Genomic DNA, 5,329 nt, shown 5'->3' on the forward strand with positions numbered 1-5,329 from the left:
AACACTGTCATCCCATTCATAATTTGTGCTGTGCACCAACATAAACCTGCTTTAATTTCCATGCCAATTTGCAACCGCTGTGCTGTAACAGGCAAGATTAGTGGCTATTGAACATACCACCAGGACAGGGCTCGCTAACTACACATTTGGTAGCATGCTAACTATACAAAAAAAGACACTGTATAGTTGTTAAATCTTACACAACCTTATATTTCAATTTTTTTTTATTTAAAAGGAGTGAATTGTGTACAGGGAGGTTAAATGCTTTGCAGACAAGAAAGAAAAAGCTACACTAGAACCAGCTTATTCATCATCATCTTCCTCCTCAACATCATCCTCTTCATCTTCCTCCTCTTCATTCTTTTTCTTGCTTTTCTCAGCCCCGACGGCTTTCCTTTTTGCTGCATCAGGCTTTCCTTTAGCTCCATGTGCAGCGAAATCCTTGTCATATTTTTCCTTCAGCTTTGCAGCCTTCCTTTCATATGGCTGCTTATCATCTGCAGCAGTGTTATTCCATATCTCTCCCAGTTTCTTTGCAACGTCACTAATGGATAGGCTGCGATGTTATTTTTGATTTTTGGGTGGTACTCAGAACCGAACAAGACAAAGGCTCGAGAAGGCCTCTTGAGTGCATTGGGATCCTTGAACTTTTTTGTTTCCCCTTCAGGAGGGATTTAGGTTTCATTTCTCTTTTTTAACGGGCCTCACCCGACTTTGCCATGTCTTCAAATTTTCCTTTCTTTTTTTGCAGACAGGTTTGCACCTCTCTGAGCACTTCTTAGAAAACTCTGAGAAACTGACTGAATCTTCTCGGTGCTACTTTTTGTGCTCCTTCCCGGCAAGTTTGCACAAAGAATGCATATGATGACATTTTGCCTTTCAGCTTCCTAGGCTCTCCTTTGGCCATGTTTAGTTATTATTTCATCAGCAAGGCACAGAGTCGCCCAGTGCCCATCCAGCTCTCACTTGCCTAGGCGCTGTCTCTGAAGCCAAATGTACTGCAATCCCATCTTATTTTTAACATCCCAATTATTTAATATTGTTGTGGTGGTTTTTTTTAAAAATCAGTGGCTGTCTAGATTTCTACATAGATTAATTTATTTGTTCACTATGGAAGATTATATTTTCCAAGGATAGAGGTGACCATATCTCTTATCCCATATCCCACATGCTCTTTTGCAGTGTGACCTTGCCACTCCCCTATCAAGAGGTGCAGTCTAATTCTTTTCCCCTTGAATTTGGGCTGGCCTTAGTGATTTGTATTAATCAATAGAATGTGGTAGAAGTGACACTGCATGGATTCTGAGGCTAGGTCAGATACTGAGGCACAAAAGGCAATACAGCTTCCACCTGGTTCTCTTGGAATGCTCACTTCTGAACATTCCATGGAGAGGTCATTTGTAGGTACTATGGTCAACAGTCTTCACGAAGCAGTCTTTGAGTTATCCCAGTTCATATGCCAGATATGTGAGTGAAGATGCTACCAGAGGCTTCCAGCCCACCAGATTTGAGTCATCCCCAGCTATTCAAGACATTCCAGCCAAGGTCTCAGATACCATACAGCAGAGACAAGTCATTCTTGCTGCTTACCTAGGTTTTTGTGTGAACAGAAGTTTTCATTTCTCTGGAGTAAATACTCAGGAATGTGTTTAAAAAGAAAATTTCAACAAATTAGCATAGAGATCTAATTGGATTTTGTTAGCAATTCATGAACTTCTTCTTTTTTTTTTTTTTTTAAGACAGGGTCTTGCTCTGTTGCCCAGGCTAGAGTGCAGTGGTGTGATGTCAGCTTACTGCAGCCCAGGTTCAAGTGATTCTCATGCCTTAGCCTCCGGAGTAGCTGGGATTATAGGAACATGCTGCCACACCTGGTTAGTTTTTGAATTTTTAGTGGAGCTGGGGTTTCGCCATGTTGGCCAGACTGATCTCGAACTCCTAACCTCAAGTGATCTGCCCGCCTTGGCCTCCCAAAGTGCTAGGATTACAGGCGTGAACTACTGCACCCGGCCAAGGCAACATCTAATCTACAAGATAGAAAGGCACTCCAGTGGGCACGGCAGAACAGTTGGTTTTTATAAGTTAGTTTAAGCAGAAACAAGAAAACTGATATCATAGTGTGAAGAGCAGATTGGTTAACATCAGGTTACTTCAGGTAACATTCCTTATAGGGTTAAAGCAGAGAAGGCTTCCTTATCATACCTGCTCAGGTTGACTGGGCCCCTTGGGATTGGTTGCTGTGAATCTCTTGTTCTTTTCAAAACTGGCCAGAGTTAAGTTCAGTTTGGTTACATGGCACTTAGTACAAGTGACTCAATTCTGCTTTGATCTGGTCTGTTGGGCCTAGTGCAGGAGCTCAGTCCAAAACAATGGCCTCCCTTAAATTCTATTTAACAAGTAGGATTACTCATTCATATGGCAAGTGTGCATTTAATTAAAAAAAAGGCCAAATTGTTTCCCAGGGTGGCTGTACAGTTCTATATTCCCACCAGTAATATATGAGAGGTCCTGTTGCTTTCAGTCTTCATCAGCACTTGGAATTGTCATTATTTTTAACTTTAGCCATTCTGATAGCGTTCAGTGATAGCTCATTGTGACTTTATTTGCATTTTGCTAATTGAGAATAATGCTGAAAATATTTTCATGTGCTTATTTTCCATCCATGTATCTGCTTTAGTAAAATGTCTGTTTAAGATTTTACCCACTTTTAATTGGTTGTTTCAGACTGACTTTTAAAAATTCAAATCTGGGGGGGGGGCGGAGCAAGATGGCCGAATAGGAGCAGCTCCAGTCTCCAACTCCCAGCGCGAGCGACACAGAAGACCGGTGATTTCTGCGTTTTCAACTGAGGTACTGGGGTCATCTCGCTAGGGAGTGCCGGACAATCGGTGCTGGTCAGCTGCTGCAGCCTGACCAGCGTGAGCTGAAGCAGGGCGAGGCATCGCCTCACCTGGAAGCGCAAGGGGGAAAGGAATCCCTTTTCCTAGCCAGGGGAACTGAGACACACAACACCTGGAAAATCGGGTAACTCCCACCCCAATACTGCGCTTTAAGGAAACAGGCACACCAGGAGAATATATCCCACACCTGGCCGGGAGGGTCCCACGCCCACGGAGCCTCCCTCACTGCTAACACAGCCGTCTGCGGCGATCTACCCGCAAGGCAGCAGCGAGGCTGGGGGAGGGGCGCCCGCCATTGCTGAGGCTTAAGTAGGTAAACAAAGCCGCTGGGAAGCTCGAACTGGGTGGAGCTCACAGCAGCTCAAGGAAGCCTGCCTGTCTCTGTAGACTCTACCTCTGCGGACAGCGCACAGCTGCAGCCCATTAGGGGAAAGAGCAGGGGCGGTGCAGACGCGAACGACTCTGTCTGACAGCTTTGGGGAGAGCCGTGGATCTCCTAACGCGGAGGTTGAGATCCGAGAACGGACAGACTGCCTGCTCAGGTGGGTCCCTGACCCCTGAGTAGCCTAGCTGGGAGACATCCCCCACTAGGGGCAGTCTGACACCCCACACCTCACAGGGTGGCGTCACCCCTGAGAGGAAACTTCCAAAGAAAGAATCAGACAGGTACACTCGCTGTTCAGCAATATTCTATCTTCGGCAACCTCTGCTGCTGATACCCAGGCAAACAGGGTCTGGAGTGGACCTCAAGCAATCTCCAACAGACCAACAGACAGTCCTTCTGACTGTCAGACGGAAAACTATCAAACAGGAAGGACACCTATACCAAAACCCCATCCGTACGTCACCATCATCAAAGTCCAGAGACAGATAAAACCACAAAGATGGGGAAGAAACAGGGCAGAAAAGCTGGAAATTCAAAAAATAAGAGCGCATCTCCCCCTGCAAAGGAGCGCAGCCCATCGCCAGCAACGGATCAAAGCTGGTCAGAGAATGACTTTGACGAGATGAGAGAAGAAGGCTTCACCCCATCAAACCTCTCAGAGCTAAAGGAGGAATTACGTACCCAGCGCAAAGAAACTAAAAATCTTGAAAAAAAAGTGGAAGAATTGACAGCTAGATTAATTAATGCAGAGAAGATCATAAACGAAATGACAGAGATGAAAACCATGACACGAGAAATACGTGACAAATGCACAAGCTTCAGTAACCGACTCGATCAACTGGAAGAAAGAGTATCAGCGATTGAGGATCAAATGAATGAAATGAAGCGAGAAGAGAAAACCAAAAGAAAAAAGAAGAAAAAGAAATGAACAAAGCCTGCAAGAAGTATGGGATTATGTAAAAAGACCAAATCTACGTCTGATTGGGGTGCCTGAAAGTGAGGGGGAAAATGGAACCAAGTTGGAAAACACTCTTCAGGATATCATCCAGGAGAACTTCCCCAACCTAGTAGGGCAGGCCAACATTCAAATTCAGGAAATACAGAGAACGCCACAAAGATACTCCTCCAGAAGAGCAACTCCAAGACACATAATTGCCAGATTCACCAAAGTTGAAATGAAGGAAAAAATCTTAAGGGCAGCCAGAGAGAAAGGTCGGGTTACCCACAAAGGGAAGCCCATCAGAATAACAGCAGACCTCTCGGCAGAACTCTACAAGCCAGAAGAGAGTGGGGGCCAATATTCAACGTTCTTAAAGAAAAGAATTTTAAACCCAGAATTTCATATCCAGCCAAACTAAGTTTCATCAGTGAAGGAGAAATAAAATCCTTTACAGATAAGCAAATGCTTAGAGATTTTGTCACCACCAGGCCTGCCTTACAAGAGACCCTGAAGGAAGCCCTAAACATGGAAAGGAACAAGCGGTACCAGCCATTGCAAAAACATGCCAAAATGTAAAGACCATCGAGGCTAGGAAGAAACTGCATCAACTAACGAGCAAAATAACCAGTTAATATCATAATGACAGGATCAAGTTCACACATAACAATATTAACCTTAAATGTCAATGGACTAAATGCTCCAATTAAAAGACACAGACTGGCAAACTGGATCAAGAGTCAAGACCCATCAGTCTGCTGTATTCAGGAGACCCATCTCACATGCAGAGACATACATAGGCTCAAAATAAAGGGATGGAGGAAGATCTACCAAGCAAATGGAGAACAAAAAAAAGCAGGGGTTGCAATCCTAGTCTCTGATAAAACAGACTTTAAACCATCAAAGATCAAAAGAGACAAAGAAGGCCATTACATCATGGTAAAGGGATCAATTCAACAGGAAGAGCTAACTCTCCTAAATATATATGCACCCAATACAGGAGCACCCAGATTCATAAAGCAAGTCCTTAGAGACCTACAAAGAGACTTAGACTCCCATACAATAATAATGGGAGACTTCAACACTCCACTGTCAACATTAGACAGATCA

At 44.2% G+C, this 5,329-nt stretch overlaps 1 pseudogene; it reads right to left on the reverse strand.

Annotated features, from left to right (window-relative positions):
• Nucleotides 1–303: 303 nt before the first annotated feature.
• LOC117078479 lies at nt 304–907 on the reverse strand (annotated as a pseudogene).
• Between the last annotated feature and the right edge of the window lie 4,422 nt (nt 908–5,329).

This window comes from Trachypithecus francoisi, unplaced genomic scaffold (genome assembly GCF_009764315.1).
Source record: "Trachypithecus francoisi isolate TF-2019V2 unplaced genomic scaffold, Tfra_2.0 Lachesis_group6, whole genome shotgun sequence".
NCBI lineage: Eukaryota > Metazoa > Chordata > Mammalia > Primates > Cercopithecidae > Trachypithecus > Trachypithecus francoisi.